This window comes from Acartia tonsa, chromosome 8, assembly GCF_053477335.1.
Source record: "Acartia tonsa isolate MP-2025a chromosome 8, ASM5347733v1, whole genome shotgun sequence".
Lineage (NCBI taxonomy): Eukaryota > Metazoa > Arthropoda > Copepoda > Calanoida > Acartiidae > Acartia > Acartia tonsa.
In genome coordinates this window covers 28,638,666-28,665,179 of record NC_137267.1, presented here as the reverse complement: position 1 = coordinate 28,665,179, position 26,514 = coordinate 28,638,666, and the positions used below count along the sequence as shown (strand labels likewise).

General features: G+C 31.6%; 1 protein-coding gene across 1 annotated transcript in view; it reads left to right on the top strand.

Annotated features, from left to right (window-relative positions):
- The first annotated feature begins 8,913 nt into the window (after window positions 1-8,913).
- LOC145325306 (immunomodulatory peroxidase-like) overlaps window positions 8,914-26,514 on the top strand; it is a 119,469-nt gene continuing 101,868 nt past the window's right edge. The window contains exon 1 of the mRNA XM_080168245.1: window positions 8,914-9,075. The gene's annotated coding sequence lies outside the window, so the exon portion shown is untranslated. The remainder of the gene's footprint in view (window positions 9,076-26,514) is intronic.

The following is a 26,514-nucleotide window of genomic DNA, read 5'->3' as shown; positions in this document are numbered from 1 at the left end:
AATTGTCTTTTATTTACAAAAAAGTGATTTTTAAATCTACAAAACTAAACTCTTCATAACTTTCCCAGTAATGTATTAGTATCTTCAGAATGTTTAAGTATTTGATAGATTGACTTAAATGAATCTTATTACCTATGGAGTCAAAATAAATTTTTATTTATTTACAAAGATGTCTACTAAAAGTAATTTTATTCTTTATACTATAAAAAAAATTAAAATATTATATTATTCTAGGAATTATCTTTATTGCTTCTCCACGTAACAAAAGGAAAATTAGTCTACAAACAAATCTTGTTGCAATTTAAAATATGTTTAAATTTCCACAACAAATATAACATACGTTATGGCTGAGTGGGCTAAGGCGTAATATTAATTTTTGCTCTTCATATCTAATTCATATCTTAAAACTCAGGATCGACTCTGCTTAAGAAAAAATGTGATTCAAATGAGGTTTTTCAGATATTTTATTCAATATATATAAATTTTCCATTAAAATGCTAATATCATAGGAATCCCAGCAGCCAAGAAAATGCAACATGCAAAATTTAAACTTTTATAATTAAATTAAGAATAACAACTTTTCAAGTAATGGTGAATTTTTCTCAAATCATGAAAACTGAAATCTGAATTTGCGTCACCCTTCAACATTACATATGACTGCGTATGACTTAGAGAAACGACATCTATAAAATCCATCATAAAATATAAATATTAACATATTCATAGAAAAACATATTTACTTTACATGCATTAAAAAGCATTTTGCTTCCAAGCTTCTATATTAGTATTTTAAGTAGTACCTAAAACTTTGGGTGAAAATTCCTTTCCTAAATAGCGCATGGGTTAACACGCTAGTTTGTCATCCTTAAAATCCAGGTTCTAGCCTTCCTAGGTTACACATTTTTTATCCAAAATTCCGTTGACAACAAATTAATCTTTCCTTATAGTTATTTAGCATCGTACCATTAACTATTATTATATAACACTGGCTTTAATCTGAACTGATTGTACATTTTTATGTTCATAGATAACTGGATATAATACGATGCATATATATATATTTTTCAGTGTGGCTAAGAACCGGTTCTAATTCGGATTCGAAGCGATACTGGAATATTAAAGTGAGAATGTATTTAGGGTCAGGGAATATCAAATACAAATTTTATTATGTATTATTGAAAAAAATTGCCATTTCTAAAATTCTGGTTCTAATCTGACTGGGAATCCACGAAAAATATTCTCAAAAATTATGTGGACACTAACTTGATCATAAATTATGTGGACACTACCTTGATCTTAATGAGTTGAACCTCGAAACCGTAACGGTTGTCAGATATTTTTTGTATTTTTTTATTTGAAATATTCATGAAGTCATATCTATACAATCTTTAAAATTTCTCTGGGCGGTTATATACTATTATTAATAAGAATAAATTTTACTCTAAAGTGGCAACTCTGAATAAAAGTACAGAATAAAGTATAAACCATAGCTTGGAACAAAAGATTCGGCCATTTAAAATATAGCCCATATACGATACTTACATTGTATTGTTTAAAATTGCCATTATAAAATAGTACTGGTGTGGTTTTGTGGGTAAAGTCTGACGTAATTTTTTCTTTATTTTCAATATGGTCATATAGAGTTCCGGTTCTAATCCCAGCGAGAAAAAAAAAATTAAATCTATTAACTATATCCCATTATATAAAGTAGTAAGCTTTTTCGTATCTGCAGGAAAGGATCTTCTAACAGCTAAACCGAAATATTTTCTTTACAGTGAAGCATTCAATAGGCCCAGGGAAATTTTAAAAATTTTTATTGCTTTTTATCCTCTTATAAGAAGTATCCCCAAGAGTTAAATTTTAAAACGATGTTCACGTAGCGCGAACGTCGCCGGTTCAAACCTACGACATGACTTATTTAAAAATTCCAGTTTAATTCCCTGTAAGTAATCTTAACTTTTATAGATATCATCCATATAATAAAGTAACCGGATGTTTGTTTGTCTGTCTGTTTGTTTGTACCAAAGGAAACGCTGACCACTGAACCGATATGGTTCTCTTTTACAGGGTAGCTTATCATAGGCCCTGGAAAGATTTCTAACTATTTTTTTGAAAAACTAAAATTAAAAAGTAGTAGATGGTTGACTCCCCCCCCCCCCCAAAAAAAAAAAAAAAAACAATAAATCACACCTTCAAAATCTCTCCCTCTTTCTCTCTCTTCTTTTTCTCTCTCTCTCTCTCTGTCTAGATTTCGAGGTTTAACGGTGGCCGGTTCGAATCTTGTTTTGATCTGATGTGCTTCAGACTGCTGGGATCAAAATTAAATGTTGATCTTAACCACTGAGCTATAGAGGATATCATATTAGTACAGTCAATTTAAACTAATAGTAAAAAAATCTAAACATTGTCTATATTGCCTCTTTCAATTTTTACTCTTTCTCTCTCTTTGAGTACATCTTAAAAATTTTGAACTTAATATGTTGTCTATTGTGGTATGCTGGTCAAATGCTGACTATTAGATATGAAGATCATGTAATCAATTCCTGTTCATGTTCATAATATTTTGTTCTTCAGTCTCTCTCTCTCTCCCTCTCTCTCTCTCTCTCTCTCTCTCTCTCTCTCTCTCTCTCTCTCTCTCTCTCTCTCTCTCTCTCTCTCTCTCTCTCTCTCTCTCTCTCTCTCTCTTTCTCTCTCTCTCTCTCTCTTGCTTTCTCTCCGTATCTTATTAATTTTGAAGAAAATATATTGTCTCTTTTGGTATGGTGGTCAAAGTGTGGGCTTCCAGTTATGATGTTCATGCGTTCAAATCCCGGTGATAATAGATGTGATTGATATTTATTATTTTAGTTTATTATGTATTACTCTAGCAGTTACGCCCCCTAGAGGCTCTAGGGGTACATAAAATGTTTTCTTTTCAATCTATGTTAAGATTAGCTGTTTCAGCTAGGCAGCGCTAGTTATATTTATTGGATTTTTGCGATTTCTCTTGGGAGGGTGGTGGTACCCTTCTCAAAAATAGCTATAAACCTTCCCAGGACCTATGAGAAGCTACCGTGTAAAGAATACTCATATAAGTTCAGTGGTTTGCGAGATCCTTTGCTACAGACAAAAAAAAAACCTTACTACTTTATATAATAGGATTTCTTTTCTCTTTATCTCTCGCTTTCTTTTTGTATCTTATTAATTTTGAAGAAAATTTATTAACGTCTTTGGTATGGTGGTCAAAGTAATAGCTATCGATTATGATGATTGTGGGTTCAAATCCCAGTGATGATTGACATGATTAATTTTTTCAGTTTATTATTTCCTTGTCTATCGTGTCTTATGGATGCGAGTTTGAGTCTCACCAAAAACAAATTTATAATTTAAGTGACTGTTGGTACAATGTAAATCTTTAAAAATATAGTGTTTGGGTAGTTTCGAACTTATAACCTTCTGACTTGAACTGATGCAAAACTGGACTCTCATCTCTACCCCTGAGCTAAGATGATATACATAAACAGTGTGAAATTTTATAGTACGCTATAAGATTTCAGTTTTTATCTACCTTGTCTTTTTTCACAACTGATGTTTGATCTCCTTCATAGCTCATTTATAGAATGTTGGTTTTCTTATCCGTATGTTGCGGGTTCGAGGCTCTCCGAGAGGGGCAGGGATTTTGTTGTTGATCAAGATTGGGTGTTTCTGTGTAGTAAAAGTTGTCGCATATATAGGTATTAAATATTTGGTTGCTAGGTATTTCACTGTGTAGGTGTGTGTTTTACATTTTGCTATTTTTACGTTATTTTGGTTGGAAGACAAAATTTTAAGAACATGTCTTCAAACGGGGCGATGTAATACACATACAAATATTAGGTTGAATTCAAAGCCATGGATATGCATTCATCAATGAGAGGTATAATTAAAACTAGGGTTCTCTAACAACTTAAAGTCAATAGATATTTATCAGAATAAATCTATAATACAAAGTAGTACGATGTCTGTCTGAAGCTTAAGATCTCAGTAACCACTGAACCGATTAGGCTCTACTCTTCAGGGAATATACTACTGTTCCTGTGATGGTTTTAAGTTATTTTCTTGGGTTTTTAGGACACCTCCATCTCCAACCCCCCCCCCAAAAAAATCTTTTTCATACTAAAATACAACCCCCCCCCCAATTTTTTTTACTTTTTCTTTTTAAATCTAAATAACTCAAAAATAGGTTGATCAAAAAAAAAACCTTAGAGGCTAGGGGCGAAGACGCTAGCATACAATAAAATAGCACATATTGTATTTATTCAGTAGTTTTGACTCGTGGAAAAATAAAAGCTAAAATTGTCATAATACAATGACCCTTTATTGACAGGGAGGTAGAGATATTGGGATGTTTATTACACTAGCCCCCAAAGTTTTATAACACCGTTTTCTCATTGCTGGCTTTACAACTTTGAGGACCTTTATTGAATTTGTTTACTAACTTGGTTGGTTCATTTAGTTGAGTGTCCAAATGTTTCAACCACAAATTATTATCTACAGAAGGGGTAATTATGTGTTAATCATTGGTGATGTACATCTTTTTATCAGCCATTGTCTTATCCCTTTAGATCCCTGCTCTTTTGAAATCTAATTATTTAACTTTTGTTTTTAAGAATAATTATTTCTATCTTGAGCTGTAGTAGAATAGTATAATATGATCTTGAGCTGTAGTAGAATAGTATAATATGATCTTGAGCTAACCATAATTTCTTTCACGGACATGGGATTTGTATTTTGATAATGTAACATTTAGATTCATTTTTAACTTCAAAACCTCTCTTTAGTTTTACAGTTGTATTCCTTTTCTCTGGTAATAAGTGTGTGTCACTCACTCTGTGGACTATAAACACTTGTATCCCTTATCCCTGATAAATAAAATGATTTTTCACTTTAATCCATTTACCTTTATCCCTGATAATAGTATTTCACTCTAGGAATCCTGAATAGTTGTATCTCTTATCCCTGGTAATAGTATCTCACTTTTGGAATCCTGAATAGATGTATCTCTTATCCCTGGTAATAGTATCTCACTCTTGGAATCCTGAATAGTTGTATCTCTTATCCCTGGTAATAGTATTTCACTCTTGGAATCCTGAATAGTTGTATCTCTTATCCCTGGTAATAGTATCTCACTCTTGGAATCCTGAATAGTTGTATCTCTTATCCCTGGTAATAGTATCTCACTCTTGGAATCCTGACTAGTTGTATCTCTTATCCCTGGTAATAGTATCTCACTCTTGGAATCCTGAATAGTTGTATCTCTTATCCCTGGTAATAGTATCTCACTCTTGGAATCCTGAATAGTTGTATCTCTTATCCCTGGTAATAGTATCTCACTCTTGGAATCCTGAATAGTTGTATCTCTTATCCCTGGTAATAGTATCTCACTCTTGGAATCCTGAATAGTTGTATCTCTTATCCCTGGTAATAGTATCTCACTCTTGGAATCCTGAATAGTTGTATCTCTTATCCCTGGTAATAGTATCTCACTCTTGGAATCCTGAATAGTTGTATCTCTTATCCCTGGTAATAGTATCTCACTCTTGGAATCCTGAATAGTTGTATCCCTTATCCCTGGTAATAGTATCTCACTCTTGGAATCCTGAATAGTTGTATCCCTTATCCCTGATAAAAAGGGTGTGTCATTCACTGCTCTGGGGACCCTAAACAGTCCCCAAACCACTCAAAGGTGTATGTATAATATGTGTGAGTATATGCGCGCGTGTGTGCAATAACACGGAAATAAAGATAAGTATCTAGTAAAATAAATAATTTAAAAATAATTATTTCCCTTTCAATATAAACATGGAGACATCATTTAAAGCAAACCTCTAAAAATTAGACGGCCAGACAAACGAACATTAACAAATGTAGAATAAAAACTCTTCTAGAATTTTTAAAAAATGTAATATAAAATGAAAATCATAAAGTTTCAATCTGGAACCATAAATAAGTTGCAAAGCTTTGTAAATTGTACCAAACTGTATCAGAAATCATCATTGTATATGGCTGTAGTTAGTGTGTGCATTTACATTTTTAAGCTTATTTATTGATCCTTTGATTTTGTAATTCTAATATAATACACATAATATGCCATGTTTCACACAAACCAACACATACACACACACACACACACACACACATACTCACACACAAACCTACACTTCCCTCCAAACCCACATACTCACACACACACAAATCCCCACACAAAAATTTACATTGCTAGCACCAAACTTGTCCAGCATATCTGACACTTCCGTCAACTACAGGGAGGGAGGAGACATCCAAAGTTTTAAAATCTTATTCGCTGGCTTAAAAGCTTTGGGCACTTTTATTGAAGTTGGTTGGTTGGTTCCAAACAATTAGTGTTTTAACTGTTTAACCAATCTACAAGTAGGTTAATTTTGTTTATCATTATTGGGGATTTATATGTGTGTGTGTGAGGGTGTTTTTGTGGATGTAGGTGTATTTGGGTGTGTGTATGGGTAAGTGTAAAGAAGTACAATATGCGAAAGGTATTTTCGCCTTTTTTTTTAACTTTGTAATAAAAACAAGAAATCAAGGATGATAACATTAAATAAAGTGGCATACTTACATTTAAAATTTAAATCATGCTTATAACATTGTACCTTATCGTCCTGAGATTTACCGTAAAAAGAAAATTTTAAATTGAATTGGATAATTGCCCCCCCGCTAAGGCACACCTATTTATCTATCTATGAATTTCTAAGTTATAATAATTGTTGCATAGTATTAATTTGAGCTGGTAATTTTTATAACGCAGCCTAGCTACTCTGCAACTAGAGCATGTCTGTACATACATGTGTAACGGCAATGGAGGAATCGCTTTTTCCTTTCCTAATATCAGGGACTAGATACTCAAATACATTAAACTTTCTAGAAATCACTGAACATATCCTAAAATATATGAGTTTTTTCTGAAGCTAAAAATCTTGGAAATAGCAGAAACGAATTAGTTTTACCTTTTAAGTAAGCTTTATTATTGTGTGGTTTTAAGCCATTTTTCTAACATCTCTCGGCATCCCCCTCAGGCTAGGGGTGAAGCAACTTGTGTATATATATGATGTTTTTGCATTAAAACTGTTATGTATTACATATTCCTTATATATCATTTACTTTTGATTTAAATTGTCCTTGCTATCCTGAACCCATTTCTTATAGAGCAGCCCCGAATGATGTTGTCCAACCCTTCCCCCCTCCCCCATCACCACCACATTGCGCCCATAGCTTCTAGTAGAAGGTAAAGAAGGTAAGAAAAATAGCTTCAAGCCACTCAAAAACATTTGTAACCCTCCCTGAAAAGTACAACCAATTATGACCAGCGTTTTCCAAGATCTTTATTTTCTAACTTTTATTATAGGTTAGATACGATGGATGTTAAAAATGCGTTCAAATCACTTTTTAGGTATCCCAAAATAGTAAAACATTTACATAAAAATTGCTGAAAATAAGATCAAGCTGCTTTTTTTATTAGAACTTTTGTAATTTATAATTTCTTTGTTTATTAAACTCCAATACTGTGCTACTTCTTTTATTATTTTAATTGACAATATTGTTTGAACAACAAATTTTTAGATCCTGAAAGCGCGTCGATCCCAACGTACGCAACACAAATGTTCAACAAACTCAACTTCGAGAACGTCGTTTTACGTCAAGTGTGCTGACTATAAAACTAATATTTTTTAGCAACAATTATTAAAATAATGTAAAAGAAATAAGACAATACCCACCGATTTCTTTAGCTAAAAGTAAAGAAACCAAACCTTTTTTGTTTGAAAAACTAGATACTTTGCCTAGGGTTATAAAAATAGCATGAAACCATCCCAGTAGTTATGTAAAGCTTGTTGAAAAAGGAGAAATCAATTGGTTCCGTGGTCAGCGAGATCTTAACAGAATTATAACCCCTTAAAGATCAAGATGTAGGCTATGTTTTTACCTCTAATTTTTTTGTTGTTTTTGTACTAGCACCGCCTATTGCGTTGCGTTGTACTCGGTGTTGGCTTTAGAGAAACAACACTGTCGTGGTTTAAGGGTTGCGTCCAATTTATGATATCTATCTATCTAGCTATTTATATCTAACTATCTATATATTATATATTCTCCAAGAGTACAAACAGAGAGTCGGGGAGGGAGCGTCCACTGGGAGGATGGGGGAATCTCTGGCTGTAGGCGAGGTGTGTCACTTTCCAGTATTCAATAGAAACTACAAAAATAAGGCTAACAGAAAAGCATGCTCAATTTTTTGGTGATCATAATCATTATAAAACAAGAATATTTAGATTTAACAGAAGCAAAGCTATTTTATCGACCAAAAAATCGTTTTATTTTTCTTTTAAATATTCGTTTTTGGTCCATTCACGATACGAGGGAAATCACTTAAAATATTCCTTAGTTCCATATAAATAAATCTAAACAGTATAGCGCAACACTTTGCCTGTAAACCTTCTAGCTGTTTTTAATGGATGGTAGAAATGTATGGACGTCGTTGGCTCTGAACGAATTCACCCACCTCTGAATCCTTGCATCAGCCCGATGTTGATTCTAGCATCCTACGCTAAACCCTGGGCTGCTCTGGTTTAAACCCCCGGGGGCTTTTTTCTAACAACAGTGTTGGTAGTGGGGGGGGGGGGGGATTGGGCGGTGGTTATGTAGGGAGTTCTATCTTTTAGTGGTTCTATTTTGTCCCTGAAATATGTCCCTCGCCTCTATTTTTCGCTATCTCTCTCTCTCCTTCGCTCGCCCCTAAAATAAAATGTTTCTATAATAATTTTGTTTTACATAAGAGAACCCCTTCATTCTCTCAATATCTCTCTCTCTCTCTCTTTAATCTCTATTTCTATCTTTGAACTTGGATGGTGACTTTCATGAATTGAATTTAGTATTGAGTGATCCAGTGATCAGAGGAGATCCCCCTTAGTCTTGATCCCTCCCCACCCCCTAGCCCACCCTGTAGTAGACACAGATATCCGCCCAAAATATAGTTTCTCAGTGCTAATAGATTATTAGACTAGCGTTTAGTGTTAAATAGATAATTAAAAGGTAAGAAAAAAATTCCATTTTGTTCAAAAGTATTTTTAACATTGCTATTGTAATCATTTTTTCTCGTCTCAAAGAAATTGGTTTCCTTTCAGGGGAAATTGATATATTGATATATTTGATGGGGGCCATTATTTGTTATACGTTGCTATACCCCCCCCCCCCCCCCACCATTTAACATCCAAATGATTTAAAAACTAGGGTCTAATTGTTTATTAAATTAAATAATATCAAATCTTTTCCTTCAACGAAGAGTTTGAAGTACAGAATGACACAGGGATCTAAGGGATAAGGCAATGTACGATAAATTCATTACCTCTGCTCTGTACATTACAAATATTTGTTAATAAGTTTGTGATGAACCAATTAAAATGCAAAAAGAGTATCCAAAGTTTTTCAACTAACTAATATTATATAATGTGGATATAAAACTTTGGGCCCCCTCTCTCCCTCACTGTATTTGCCGTCCCCTATGCATTATTGACTTACCCTTAAATAATTTTGAAGCAAACGGTCCTTATAATCTGAATCTGACATTGCAGAAAATACTTGCAAATAAGAATAGGTAAAGTTCATTACTCTTAGTAAATAAGCACTAATATGGAATAATCATTATGAATAATAAAGATTAGAGCAGGACAACAAAGAATACTTGGTTAAATAAGTTTAGAAACATCCATTAGTAGCAAAACAAGAATGGACTAACGGCATATGAAGATTAAATTCTGATGAAAAGTTTGGACCTATTAGTTTTGAGCTAATCCATGATTCGTTGAAAGCGCCCAAATTTATTAAGTCAACGAATAAAATAACATAGTTATAAAACCAGTGTAATTTTTAGTCCAATGTCCCCACCCTTCCTGGTAATAGTACTTTAAATTTGTGTCACAATAATGACCAAAAAGACCACTAATTCCTTGCATTAGATGTATTTAAGAACTTATTTAGTCAAATATCTACTCGACAACTGTAATATTGCAATCTTTAGACAAATACTAAAAAACTGCTTAAATTGATTTTGCAATTGAACATATTTGTTCTTGTTAATGAACAATACAAAATTATTTTTTGATATTTCCTTTGACTGATTACATAGACAAGACATGTCTCTAAATCAATGATTTCTAGTTCTTTCTATATCAATCAGGGCTAAATATTTACCCGGATTTCCTTAATATTACACTTTATATTAGATTATTATCTAAAAGTATCTTAAAAATATCTCTAAACATATATTACATAAATATATAAAAAATTACCTTCAAAATGTAAGTGCCTATCAACTTCATTGGTTCACCTATTTTTAGAGATGGATATACCTACTTCTATTAGATTTAAATAGATAAGTCCTTCCAATTTTAGAAAGAAGCAAAATAAACAATTTTAAAGAGCTAACAATTTTTCTTTTTGGCTTCTTAAACTTTAAAAGCTAATTGCTAAATATGATTTTTTGAATTTCTATCATTTGGTCAGCTTAAGTTAATAAATTCGAATTTTTTGTTTGTTTGAAAGTGACAAAACTAACCCTGAAAATAAAGTCACTCAATTTTAATCAAGTCATTTTAAAGGGGGAAAAAGTTTAACACTTTGTGATATATCAAAGTGAGATAAATAGAGATAAGTGTATTTTCGATCACGATCAGTGCTTATCGATTTATATCAATGCTTGGTCAATTTTGAACATAAGTAAAAAAAACAAAAAATCAAAATTTAAATAGTAAAAAGGTATATTTTAAAAATTTCTATAGTTTTTTAACACTATTTAGACACTTTTTGTGTTTTAGTATCATATACTAATGAAAAAACTTATACTTTTTCTCCCACTACCTTAATATAATTTACAGTCTCTTTCTGTTTTGTAACTTCAATTACATAAAGGATTTAAAATTGATAAGCGACAATGGGCTTTTTTTCGTGTGGATGTTTTATTTTTTTTAATCCAAAAATAATAATTATCAAAGAAAAACTAAAAATTTTAATTGGATATAAAAAATCATAATCCATTTGACATGATAAAGGTTTTTTAAATTTAAAAAAAAATTAGAAATACTTACAATGAGATTGATGGTTGGTTTATATTTCATAGTTAGTCCTGGGTTGGTATATATTTCATAGTGAGCCTTAGGTTGATTAATAATAGCATACATCAAAGGATGTACACTTGTGGTTTCCTTTTCTCATAAATAAAGGAAATAGCAAATAAAATATTTTCCCAATATTTCATTCTATGAAAGAATCTATTATTTTTTTCAGTTCGTCTGCCCCCTCATTTCTGTATGACTTTTGTTCATTCAAATAAGGTTTCCTTTTGACTACATAGAAAGTCATAATTTCATTATTTTACCAGTTTACCCCACCCCTACGCCCTCAAAAAAAGCTTGAACATCCTTGGTCATAATAAATATATTTGATGAAGTTTATGATAGGCAAATTAGCTTTATTGATTTATTTTGATGTTGGCTTTAAAATGCCTATTGACATATCCATGTTTCTTTCTGTTTTTATTATGCCTAATTGTTTGTACAGTGGTGTACATTTACAATAATAAGCTACTAACTTTTTTTAAAAAATGTAATATTTTTAGGTCCTATTCAATGTAAACTACATATAAATAACTTGACCAAATCATAGAGATTTTTTACTTTGTTGTACTAGAAATCATATTTATAAGTATTATAATTTGTTGTTTTGTCACAAGATTAAGTTCTTAATTTTAGAGTATGCTTAATCTAGCTCTTTGTGTTAGGCTACTTTAAAGCATTGTGTTACTTTTAGGCTATTTTTGACCCTTCTAAATAAACAGTCCATAGATGCTAAGGACAGGACCAATTTCATTATTAAAAGTACGATTTTCAGTTTCTTTTCTTATGATAAAATGTCTCTCCAGTTATGATTGTGGTTGCTACTGCCTGTGTGGATAATTTTCAAATTCAAGATGCAAAGAATTTTGCATCTATACATAATACAAGGATAAGATACTTGAAATTAAAAGTTTAGAGAAATTATTAAGCTTAAAAAGAAAAGTTTGGTTTAGTAACACTTTTAGTGTTTAGTAAGTGGAGAATAACCCAAAGAGAGAGGGAACATTGGGCTGTTTATTACTCTAGTCCCCAAAGTTTTCTTATTCGTTAACCCCTTGGGGGACTTTATTAAATTTTGATGGGTTGGTTAATTAAGTTGAGTGTTCAAGGTTTCTGCCACTAATTTTAATCTACATAAGGGGTAATTTTGTGTTCATCTTTGGGGATGTACATTAATTTATCGGCCTTTGTCTTATTCCTTTAGATCCCTGAGAACAACCTTAATTTTTCACATGTAAGTAAATTATAAGAGCACAGTATAGTGCTAGTATATACTTATTTATCAATTTGAAAATAACGATAAAACAGGTGAAAAATACCACCTTTGTTTCCAATTTCTCATTTACCCAAACCCTTAATTTTACAACCTTGCAAATATTTCTGCATTGTAAATTTGTAAATTGGGCCATTTTTTGCCAACGAAAAATTTGACCCGTAAATTAGGGGGTATTTTTCAATTTTGTGGGCTACGTCCAACAAAAAAGATGCTTTGGTAATTCCATGTAAGAAGGATAAATTGAGAATTGATTTACTACTATGTTTTGCTTGTTAATATATATGTAGATCATTTAACACTCCTAATTTACCTTTTATTGCTTTTTGATAATTAGATATTTAATTTATTTATGAAAAAAGAAAACAAAGAAAGTCCCTCAAAAAATCAGCATTAAAACGAGGGATTATCCATCTCTTTTTCAGGGGTTTTCTTTCTCACTCCTCCTCTCCTCATCCCTCATTTTTATGACGTAAGTGAGGGACCTTCTTCGTCTTCAAAAAAAAAACAATATTTCCCCCTCGAATGTAGACAAAATATTTCTGACAACCATAAAAAATGATTAATAACCCTAAAAAAGACCAATAAGGTTATGCTATTAATCATAACCCCTTTTTTAGTAGCGCAGCTACTTTATACAAAACATGAGGTTGAATCTCATTGTAATATATTGTTTATTTAAGGATTTCAAGGATATAAATCCACTTGATTGCTTTAATTAGATATGTTTTTTTAATATACGACTAGCAGATATGCCCCTAGCCTCTGGGGGCTCTTTATTCGAATTGGCGGAGATAGGCTAGAAAAATAGCTTAAACCATCCCAATACTTAAATATAAAAATAGTATAGCTTAGCAGTAGCTATGTGAAGCTTAACTAAAAAGATAACTCAACTGGTTCAGTAGTTATTGAAATCTTGAGCTTCAGACAAAACACCATTACTACTTTATATCTTACTAGCGGCTACGCCCCTAGAAGCCTCTAGGGGCACTTAATTTAGGAGGGGGAAAAGTCGACCTCATCCCATATTAAATTTGAGTTTCAAAAGAATAAAAAAAATATTTTTGGGGGGAAGGGGGGTTAAGACACCCTCTCCAAAAATAGTTTAAATCTTCCCAGAACATATAAGAAGCTTCACTGTAAAGGAGAACAATATCAGTTCAGCGGTTCGCGAGATCCTTTGGGACAGACAAAAAACGCTAACTACTTTATATAATATATGATGAAAACCTTTTATTTTTGTGCTACTCACAACACAATTGTTCTTGTTAAATAATAAACTTATGCACTAACACTAACATAATAAATTGACCTTTCATATTTAATCTAATCTAAATGCAGGAATAAAATGTTGCATATACTTTTATCATATACTTATGCATTTTCAAACCATATTTTTGGGAGTACCAAAAAAATCTAAATAATTTTTTAAGCATTAAAAATCATTTAAAAGTGTCTTTATACAAGATAAATATATTCATATATTTATTACACATAAGAAAACGTAAAAATTATTTCAGTATTTTAACAGAAATTTTTATATATCCTTTTGTGCGTGCTTAGATATTTGTAAAATGTAACCCTAACTTCTCCTCAAGCACGCCTCTGCGCTCAATGAAAAATTATGAATCAAATACACAATTTCATAGCCAATTTGACATACCCTATTTTACATAATTTCCAATGTATATTTATTCAAATTTGAAGGACCCTAATTACCCACAGATTTGAGCAGTTACAATGATAAATTATGAATTATGTTCATATTATTTGGAATATGAAGGTTTGGGTGTCTTATCACTTTCACTAAATTTACAACGCAATCAGATTATTAGAACCCCATTAAATTGCTTAATAACTTTTAAAGTTATTTGTATTATTGGCTGCTTGGCAGTGAAGTATCCTGTTTATTACAATAGTGCCCAAAGTTTTAAAATATGTTTTCTTATTTGTTGGCTTTATAACTTTGGGTACATTTATTGAATTTCGATTGGTAAGTTCATTGAGATGAGTGTCAAAACGTTTTCCAACCACTAATCTTAATCTACATTAGCTCTGTGTATCATCATTGGGGATATACATCAATTTATCGTCAATTGTCTAATGAGAAATGGATAGCCCACCGACAAGAGCTTGTTGTATTTGAAGCTACGGTTTCCCACTGAGATATTCAAGGATATTTTTGGGCTGCGTTTCTTACTTTACCACCAAAATTGTATATAAATTTTAGCCAAACAAAACTGCGATAAATGTATTATAATTGGTTCATGTCGACATTGATGAATTAAAATAAAAGTGACTTTGGTTAAATCTTAGAATAAAAGTTAATGTTTAAAAAGATATTAAAAATCTTCATTTTAGCTATATTAAACTCCTAGCTGCAAAACTTCAATCTGGATTTATATCAAATATTCAATTTAATTAATTTTAGAGATTTGCTGAAGACATTTTGTCCAAATAAGGTGATCCAATTTTGGTTTAGATTTCAATTCATTTAATTTAAATTGTATATGATTTCAATAAAATTATTATGGTAAAGTGAATTACATTATATAATTATCAATTATTAATCGTATTGAAACAAATTAATTAAAAGTATTATTTAAAGGAAAGAAAATTTATGGAGTACTAGCTTTTCTCTTTATTGACCACAATTATAGCACGCTAATGTCCAATTCTAATAAAAAAATATAAAATTTGTCTCAATATTAATATGGAATAAGTGTGTTCTTTAGTTTTTTTTTGTGTGAAAATTGCAAAGAAATGCAGATTTTTTGGTTATAATTTGTATAACCAGTGGCGTGCGAAGCACTTTGTCTAGGGGGGGGCATTTTGAAGATTTTGTAAAATTTTGCCCCCCCCTAAATCAAAGTGCCCCGGGGGGGCACTTTGCTTTAGGGGGGGGCATTTTGATTATATATACTAATTTTAAATAAGGGCGTTTTAAGGGGTGGGATTATTTGATTATGGGCCTTCTAGTTCTTATCCCTTTTTCCCCATCCCTTCCCCCATCCCTTTTTCCCATTTATATCCCACACCTTTCCCCCCCCCATCTCTTATCCCCCACCCTGCAATGACCGAAGGGAAGGGAGCTAGAAAGCATCTTTGAAAAAAAAGTACAGAAGATAATTTAACCTCCCCCCCCCCCCCCCCCACCACAAAACATTTTTTATGGGTGGAAGAGGATGTTATAAAAACTCAGCAGGAAGGATGAATAACCTCATTAAAAAAAAATTTTTTGGGGGGGGAGATAAAAACACTCATTTTGGAAATAATTTACCAAAAATTAACCTAATATGTAAAACTGATTTTAAATATTTATTTATTGTATGACAACAAGGATGACAACATCTTTAAGTAGTAAAGCACAAAAAATCATGAATAAGAATCAGGCAAGTAAATTTAAAGAGCATCTGTTGAAATAAATATATATTTTAGGTAGAAAAAGTCACAAATCCTTTTTCCTATATGTTGTGTGATGACAGTCAAAGTAAATTACATACTGGATGCTCGAATCAGCGAGAAATTTTATTTTTTTAAATATTATAATCCACAAAAAAATTACTTGTCCTTTCATCTACAGATATAAACATCTCTTAGAAATATAGGGTATAGTCTCTTTTGTGGTAACGCGTCTTAAGGGGCATTTCGTCGTATTTTCATAGTAGCTTTTAAAAGGTTATTCTAGGTTAAGTTAGGTCAGGTAATTTCCCTGCAGGGTTAGGCAATTGGCCCCGCAGGAGCTATAAATAGGTGAAAAGCTACTGTGAAAATACGACGAAATGCACCTTAAGAGGCAATGTCACAAAAGGGACTATACCCGAAATTTAAAAGATACAAAAATAGCTTAAAACGTCCTGAAAAGCAGTCCAACCTCCATGAATTTTTAATAGTTAATTATACTCCATAATGCTGGGAATGTTAACATTAAGTTTTAGCCTTCTATCTTTAATTGCAGTTGAAAAAATCACATTTCCCCCTTAGCATTACGTACTGACAGCCATAGTGAATTATAGAGAAGCTAAAAAGTTATATCAACATATCCTACCCTCTTTAAATGGCACTTTAAAACTCTGGTAATTTTTGATTAAGTGGTGTTTCCAAGGATTTATAAGGGCGGTGCGTGAAGCGCACCTAAAATATTTACTCCCCCTGTGAACTAAAATCAATTAAAGACAACAAGAGTGGCGTATTTGATCAGGTTAGGAATATAGAGTGTAGTTAGTTTTAATGGTTTTTAATGAAAATTGCCATAAAAAAAACATGTCTTTTTGTAAGGGTATGTACACAAAAAAAAATGATAAACTTATCCTGAAAATAAAATGACATCATATATAGTTATTCATTTAGACAGACATACAGTGTTGAGAAAAAGGCTTAGATAAATATCAACGCTGTTTCTTTTTTATATAAAATAACTTTTTGATTAAATATTTGTTGTTTACACATGTTTTTAAAGAAATACAAACACAATATACAATGCAATGTGATAAAAAGCAGAAACCGTTTGGAAGGGCGCGAAGCGCAAATTTTTTTCTTCAAATATGCAGGGAGGGAGGGGTTTTTGGGCTATTTATTACACTAGTCCCCAATATTTCATATAAAATTTTCTTATTCGTTGGCTCAACAACTTTGGGGACTTTAATGGAATTTTGATTGGTTGGTCAATTAAGTCGAGTTTCCATACATTTCATCCACTAATTGTAATCTAAATAAGGGTTTGTGATTTTGTGTATCATTATTGGGGATGTACAAAATTTCTTTGGTAAAAAGTTTATATTATACAAAATAAAATACTTCCTATTACCTGGTTTGTTATGTTCAGTAAAAAAAGATTATAACCTAATTTCTACACTAATTAAAAAATTTGGTAAGGTTAAATGAATAGTAACTGTCTGTTTGGCGCGAAGCGCCAAAAATTTTTTTTTGGAGTATTTCTTGATCTTTTTTTTGAAACTGGGATAGTTTTGCTTTTTGTAGGGTAGGGGGCAAAAAGGGGCATTTTTATTGACCAGGGGGGGGGCAAAATGGGGCATTTTTCAACATTTAGGGGGGGGCAGGGGGGGCGGTGGCTAGGGGGGGGCAGGGGGGGGGGCGTTTTGGTCGCTAGGGGGGGGCGATTGCCCCAAATGCCCCCTTCGGTTCGCACGCCACTGTGTATAACTAGGCATTTTTATTTTAAAAAGAGCTCTCTTGTAAAGAGTGTGTAATTAAAACGCGAATATAATGATAATTTGCCCCTTAATGACCTATTTTTGGCACCAAAGTGCCTTTCAAACAATTATTTGGAAGTTTATAACTCTTTGAACGTTTTAAGTAGAGTGAATCTACTCTATAATTAAATAATTTGTCCATATTTACAGCTACTCTACAAATAAACAATTAATTTGGTTAACAATAAATTGTAAAAAATAAAATTACAAAAATATACATGCCTTTTTTGAAGAATAATAATAATTCAGCATATATTGTTAATCATAGATTAATCTTCGGGTAGTTTCTACGTAGAAAACTACCCTTTTTTGTTCCATAATATGAAGATGCTATCAAAGGCAGTTTTTTAATAAGAATTATAGGATGTATTTATTTTCATATCCCTGAGCTATTAGTAAACTTTTGCTATTAACTCAGAATAATTCTAAACTATCTATTCCATGGTATGAATGGCTGTCACTTTTTATACGTGTACCACATTTATTTTAAAACTCGAGATGAATACAAATATAAAATTAGAAACATATTCAGATCAGATTCAATTTTATTTGACACTTTGAACTTTAGACGCATTTCATTTATAGTATGAGAAATGCCTCGGCCTTGAAACAGGCATATAAGACGTTAGACAACGAAAATCCACAGAAAAAGTCTTGCAATGAAAGGGTTTGTTGTGTATAATGCTTCGGCGAAGCCCAGTTCTAATCTTAATATAGACTGGTGGCTTCAAACCTAGAGAAGGTGAAGGATGGATTCCCCCCCCCCCCCCTTCTGGAAACTGAAATAAACAACTACAAATATTTTTTTGGGGTGGGGAGGGGGGGGGGGGGGTTGTTCGATGGTGCCACCAAACCTTGGAATTAGCTTTGAGCCTATTAAAGATTTATTATTTCTAAGATCTCTTTATGATAATCTGAATTATGTTACGCAGGGTCAGACAAGTTAATTTGATAATCATACAGATAGACGGACAGATGCACATACAGACAGACGGAGAGACGGACAAATTACCATATGCACAGACATTTTCTCACACAGAGGCGTAAGTGGGTGGCTAGACCCTCCTCATTGTTTATACTTTTATTAGGGATCTTCGTAAAGGGATAAGACAGTTTTGGGTGAAAAAGTTTGGACACTGCTAGTTTGAACAAACATAGAAAGATAACATAGTTAAAAAACTTTAAGTTACCACCATTAAAATTTACCGTCCATTTCCCCCTCCCTTTTTATATATCTTTTTCCGTATTATATAATATATCCAGCTTTGTTAGGTTTCAGACTAGAAATCTTACCTAGATAGCATGAAATTATTTGAAGGAAAAAATAAATGTGATGTCAGTTCTTTTCTCTCTATATTCCATGACTGATAATAATGGATACACAGTCATAGACTTCACTACAGTGCAGTGTTGACGCTACCTGCCATAGCGCCTAAAAAATTGTTGAAATTATAAATCTGTCGATCAAGACGTTTCGAGATCTTATTGGACATACAAAAACTTAATCACGCAAAAGCAATGTAAGTAAAGGATATTAAATAATGCACTTTCTACTATTTTAAACTACATGCGCTTTAGCATCTAGGGGCTCTATAGTCGAAGCGAAGCAATGAAAATAAAATCACATAATAATACCACAAAACTACAATCTAAATGATAAAATAGCCTAAAACCATCCTAGGACCTATCTTAAGCTTCCCTAAAATGGAGAACTCAAACGTTAAGTAGTTATTGAAATCTTCAGAAAGTGAAACCTTACTACTTTTTATAAAGTAGGAAGATATATTCAGCTACCCCTCTAATAATTTTTAATATTAAAAAGATTTAAGGTGACATTTAAAGATTTAATAATTTTGAACACGCCTTTAAAAAACCACTAAATATATTTAAGCTTTAATTACATTTTTCAAGTTAAAAGACATTTACAATCGAAAAAAAGTGCAAAAAATTGTTTCTTTACAGAAAAAAAATAAATGAAAATGAATAAGTTTTAAGAATTTATTTAAGTACTGTTACTGAATTTGGTTTGCTCATGGTTTAATACTATTCTTGGAATTGTAGAAAAGTTCATTGAATAAAAATTGTTACTCTACTTTGTTTTATACTTTTTAAAAACAACTAAACATTATATCAATAAAATTTGAAAAAAATACTGCTTTTCTTTGTGATCAGTAAGATCTCAAAACTGTTCAACCCTTTAAGAATTTATTATCAAAGATTACAAATGCAAGGATTCAAAACTTTATGTATGGGGATGTAGGACAACATATTTTCGACAGTTCAAAAATATTTGAGTTTCGTCGTCGATATGACCGACATAACATTTATTTTGTATAAGTTTAATTTACCGCTAGTCACATGTTCAAATTTCAGAGCTAGGCAGATGTGCGTCAGACGCCTGTAAGCCTCAGGGAAATTCAAATTAACTATGGACATCCTTTTTTTTTAATGTCAAAGGCAACGGTTTTAAATTTGAGGCTTAGTCGCGGCTGCCGAGCCTTGCGAATTATAATCATGGTTAAATGTTGATACAATAACCACATCAAAGCTTAACATTGACATTTGCTGTTCAGAGAAAAACTTTTGAGATACCGTTGAAATACTTTTTGTGCGCCGATGAAATTCTGAAGAGAAATTGTAATGCAAACACGCCCTTTGTAAATCTACTTGTCATTCAATGTATATTATCTTGCAAAAAAGGGTTTATTTAAACAAGGACAATCTTAAATAATATTCATTTTGGCGAAGCTAAGTAAGTTTTAAGCTATTTTTTGGCGGAGAGTAGGGCTTCAAATTTTTTTTTGAACTTTTATAAATCACTGAGAAATTAAAAAATTGTCTAATTTTAAGAGTAAATAATTGAAGGTAAAATATTTTAAAAATAATAATTAATCTAACATGGGAAGTAGGAATTTAAATCTTAAGGTTTGCAATTATGCGAAACATGAAGATTTTGGCATACAAAGATGCTGTGGGCTAATTGCTATTCAAAACATGCAAAAATAAAACTGGTAGTTTCCCTCAAAGTGCCTGTCGAGCAATGCCCCCCCCCCACCCTTATTTTAGAATAAATTTAGAATAAGAGGTATTGGGGGGGGGGGAGGTGCATTTTTTTTCCATTGCCTAACCCCTGTAACTCGCGAGGGCCCTAACCCTGAGGGGCTACTCAGGATCAGTATCTAATTATATGACCTAACCTGGCATGCCTTAAAGTAATAAACAAACAAACGGAAAACAACCCCTGCCCCATTAATTGTAAAAAAAGGAGGGGTGTGGGGTTCTTGCTAAACCACCATAAATAAGGATTAACGCCGTGTAGATATGAAGGGATATGTAAATAGTTTTTTTGTGATAGAACTGATATAACTCTACTCATGGATCACGCCAGGGAAAAATGGATTCGACCTGCCACTGTCCATTGTCCGTGGCGGTTCAGCAGTTTGGCAGATTTATACAGATAGACATCCTGTTACTTTTATATTGGGATTGGCATTTCTTTTAATTCTTGAAAAAAAGGAGGAAAGACTGTTGAAAGAGGTAGAGAGTTAATTAGAAGTACTCGAGCACTTGGTTATTTATGAATAGATTTGTAACCATTTGTTTTCAGAACTGGAGCTTTAACACTAGGCTTCAACCAAAATAAAAATTATTTCAAGTTAACTCAGAAAAGGGACCTTTAGATTTGGACTGGTTCCTTACGGTAGAAATTGCAATTTAGAAAAATGGGGAAATCATAATGATTTCATCAATATCACCTTTAAATTTTCAAAAATAATTAAAATAAACCTAAATTAAATATCCCTAGTTATTTTATTTATTGTTTTAATGTATCCATGTATAAAGTAAAACAAAAATAACATATGGAGTAAATATATTGTAATTTTTATGCCTTTTAATGCATTTATAAATGTACTTTTGTTTTCGAAAAACAATTTTACAACAAAAGAATTTAAGCCATAAAGAAGTAAAGCTTTTCATATGTAATTATAGACAGCAGTGATTTATTAAAAACAAGTATATCAACATCAATGGTAAAAAAGCTAAACAATAAATATATACATATCCAATGTTCGATATTCATCTGTATGAAATACGTTGCCTAATCAACATAGGAATAATATCCATCAGGTTTATTATGTTATGCATGTATAAAGTGACAATATAGTTATTAAAGACCATATTTTTATGGACGTACGAACTTTTTAGTTATAATTATAGAGTTGTTACTCTTTAAAGATTATTTTACAGTGCACAAACAGACATACGGACAAATACAACTTCCCGAGCAGCTTCCCTTTCTCATAATTAATTAACAAGTTATTTTAAAAGATTTTTGACAGATCATTCGCATATTCTAAATATGTTTATGTATCATTGTATATTTCATTTGTTGGTATTTAAAATTAGAATTATGGAGGTAGTCGAGCCGATAGTTTAATAGATGACATTTAAAATTGTCTGCCCTTTCATTTCAATAGTTTCTTTAACACACCCAAAACATTTAGCATGGGCTTTGAATAGCAAATTAAGTAACAGCTAAAAGCTTTTTTAAAATTTTTAGTTTATATCAAAGATTCTTGCTTCATCTCACCCTTTTGAAAAATAGTTTAAAACCACACAAAGACTTTAAAGGATCTTAATGTCCATAGAAATATAACATAAACGTAAAACCTCGTTGACCTGGACCTTTTGACCCCTATTTGACCGATAAAAAAATTCTCTCTGTATATTTTACAGCTGTCTTTAGAAGAAATTTGTATATACTAGCGGCTGCGCCCTTAGAATCTAAAGGCACTGTTTTCGAATGGATAGGGAGTGTAGAAAATAGCCCAAACAATCCCGAGACCTATGTAAAGCTTGGCTAACATAGAAAACTCAATCGATTAAGTAGTTTTAAAGATTTTATGCTTAAGACAAAAAACATTACTTTTTTATATAATAGGATTTCTTTAAGAAGAGTATCAGAAGCATTAAAAAAGATTTTTTTCTGTTGCGGTCCAAAACCAACATAATCACCTTCTATGCCAAAATTATTTGTATTCAGAGCTTTCTCTCTGTTATAGTCAGAGCATGAAGGTCAAGTCAAATAAATCAACAACAATGTGGCGTCACCACGGATGCAAGGGATTAGATACAAATTGATATATTATTAATTGGATGTTGCACCAGATTTTCATGTAGTCTGAGTAATGGATGCTCGCAGCTGGCTAAAATAAAGATACCTTAACCACATCCCCTTCCCTCTTACTGTATGAACAAACTAATCAATATATGAGGTCCCTATTTGCAAGCCATATTTTCCACTGTCAATATATCCACGTACAATTAATTCTATATCCATTTCTTTATAAGAGGGTGGGAGAGTGTTAGTTGAACCTCCACTATTAATTTTAGCTACAAAAAATCTAAAATACTTTTTTGGGGATGGGAAGGTATTTTGTTCAAATCTCCATTTCTCTTGGAATGATGGTGGTGGTACTCTACCCAAAAATAGTTAAAAACCTTCCCCGGACCTATATTAGGTTTCGCTGTTAAGGAGAACAATATCGGTATTGTGGTCAGCGTTATCTTAAGCTACAGATACATGTTAAAGCATAAAACTTCAATAACATATTTATTTTAGGTTTAACTTTAGTTTGACTAAATTTTTGTTTTATTTTTAGGTATGTTCTAAAGGTGTTAGGTACCGTTGGAAAGTAAACAAGAGAAATACAACAAGAATGACAACTTACTTAAATATCCAAGATCATAAATATTAACAAATTAGGTATATAGAATTGCCGCACGGATGGAGGGACTAATCAAGTTGAAGAGTAGACTCCTATTGGAATGAACACATGAAAATTCGGACTAGAAAAACTGATCGAAAACATCACTTCTTTTGCTGCTTTGCTACTTTTAAAAAATCCGCGACTAATTACTTTAAAGTCTGAGACAGGCAAAAGGTTAAAGTGGAATAAATGTTTTTACACATTATTCAAATAATTTCAGTTTTATTTTAACAAAAGAACTATTTTAAATAAATTTTTTAATGTTAAATTCATCTTAACCTAACCTAAATTTATTGGATAAAGATAAAAAATAATTGATTAGAAAAACTGTTTTTGAAGGAAAGTTATTTGTTTTGTTTCTCAATAATTGAAGAGTGTAAGATAAAAGTTTAAAATTTGCTTCATTTTGTGAGAGCTGAAGTAATGTTGTTTATAAGCTGATGATAAGTAAATTTACAATATCGAATCAATGATTAGATAATTACAACGAGATACTTCAAAGGTCAAATGTGCTAAAAAAGAAATTAATTAAATGAAAAAAAAACATTTCAAGGGCTCGGCAGCCGTTGCACTGCAAAGTCCTGTAATTTGATATTAAAAATCATTTTGAATGTAAAAAATATTTTTTAGCAACTTAACTGTAAGTCATTATCAAATATAAAATGTATAAAGAAAACAAACAAAAAGCATATGTAGACAAAAACCTGACACCCTAAACCTGACACCAAAATAAGAAATCAAGACACGCTGCTATGTTGTAATCCTTTTAGAGAAAGACTTTTTACAATAATAAAATACTTTTTTGCTTAATCTTATGTTTGACAACTTACGTTAGTTATAAAAAGGATATTGTTACTTAAGAGACATAGAAAAGACATGGAATCTGAAAAAAGTTCTTTTTGTAGGCTTCATAAATTAACAAATATTACCTATCAAACTTGCATTAAACAGGGAAATTAAATTTCTTTCTACCACGAAACACAGTTATTAAAGGGATAAGACAATGGCCGATAAATTGATGTTCATCCCCAATGATGATACACAAAATTATCCCTTTTCTAGATTAAATTAGTAGTCTTCAAAGTCCCCAAAGTTGTTGAGCCAACGAATAAGAAAACGTTATTATAAACCTTAAGGGACCGGTGTAATAAACAGCCCATTGTCTAATCTATCTCATAACATATGTATGTAAGCATGTAAGGGGACAAGGGTTAGACCATATACATTTTACAACTGAAATTTGATATTTTAATGTTATTGTCTTTTTCTAAAATTACAGCTTTGCTTATAATCTCAAGAAGTGGGGTGCACAGGGTCTAGCAAGGGGGTGTAAACCTTGACGGAATTAAAAAGAGTGAAAGACTGTTTATCAAATTGCAATATTAAGAGGGTATTGAAACTCCCCTTCCGCTCGAAAGCGCTGGAAAGTGTCATGTGTGACGACATAAAAATACGTCTGAAAAGGAGGGATAAGAAAAAAAGTGGTAAGGGAAAATCCTAAAAAGAGAGGGATAATAGAAGTATTTTTATGACGTCACACATGACACTTCCCAGCGCTTTTTTCGTTCATCCTCCCCTACTCGCTTTAATATATTTATTTTCAGTAAACAATATTACTACTAATTGTTTTTTATATCATATCATAATTGATTTTTATTAGACTATAAATACATACTTAAAACCTTTAGGCAATATTGTAGAGGAACAAAATCAAACAATCTTAAAAGATATTTAAAAGGTCCTTATAAGGTTCCGCCCATATTTTTCACTGTTAATCTTCATAAACAATTTTATACATGGTAAAAAGATTAACTCTTATATTATAAAAAGAAAAAATAACAGTCAAAAGGAGTTATAGTTCACGATGTTTATAAGACTAAGGACTTTTGCAATAATTAAAGACATCCATCTTAAATAACAGCTGAGTAACTTAATGTATATTTAATCATTGACGTGTACAGGGTTTTGTTAGGGGAATGTAATTCTTGAAGGGGTGAAAAAGTGGAAGACAGGCATTCCAATTTAAATTTAAGGGGGTGTGTCGACACCACCCAACACCCCCTCTCAGCACGCTTCTGTGTTGTTAAAAAATATTAATAATTGAAAAATTGCCATATTTTCATTTAAAATACAATATTAGGCTTTTTTTTGGAAAATGTTTGTTTCAAACAAATAGATTTCGACTTAAATGATGATTGATTTGAAATAAGTTTTCTTTTGAAGATAAAAACCAACTTAACCCCCTACTGAGAAACACACCCTAAAGCCTATTTTAGGGTAAAATTGATGTAATGAGATATTTTAAAGATTATTAAAACATGGCCCATCAATCTATATTGCTATTAATTTTAATCAGTAAGATTTTTTCTGTCTGTTTTGCGTTTTTTATTGAGCTTTAAGCAAAATTTAATAAAGAATAACCAATTATAAGATTGCTTGCTTCCTTTAGAATCTTAAAATTTTCCACTGTAAAAAACAGTTCTTAGCCATGTACAAAATTCATGTGTACCAAATTAAAGACTTGCCCACGGAAAAGAGAATAAAAATTTTAGGAGTAATTTTCTTTTTGTGAAATATTGTATGTGAATATCATATCTTATGCTATTAATCATAAACTAATTTTTACCTTTTAAATTTTTATAAAATTTTACTTTGAAATATTATGTTATGAGAGTTTACTTTTAAATCTTTCTTTCTATAGGAAAACGTGTAAAAAGGGTTAAAGGATCACTGGGCTTAGGTTTCATAATGTAAGGTTACACCTTATATATACCTTGTATTACCTTTTAAAATGGTAGATTTTTCGATATCTATATGCATTTTATTGCTGTGAAAATTTCAATTATTACCCTGTATAAATGTGCTTTAAAGTTTGAAAGTGGGTCGAAAGGTTATTTAATTTCTTTTTTAACACCGAAAGAAAGAGATTTAAAAAGGAGAGCAAAAAAAGATAAAAAGTACGCGCGCGTATTTAAAAAGGGTGCAAACACTTATTGGGAGCAAAGCTGCTCTAAAATTAAGTTTCCCTTTACTTCGTAGATTATTAAAAACTTTATGTTATTTTGTGTGTTTAATTTTACTTTTATACATTATATTTCCACTAT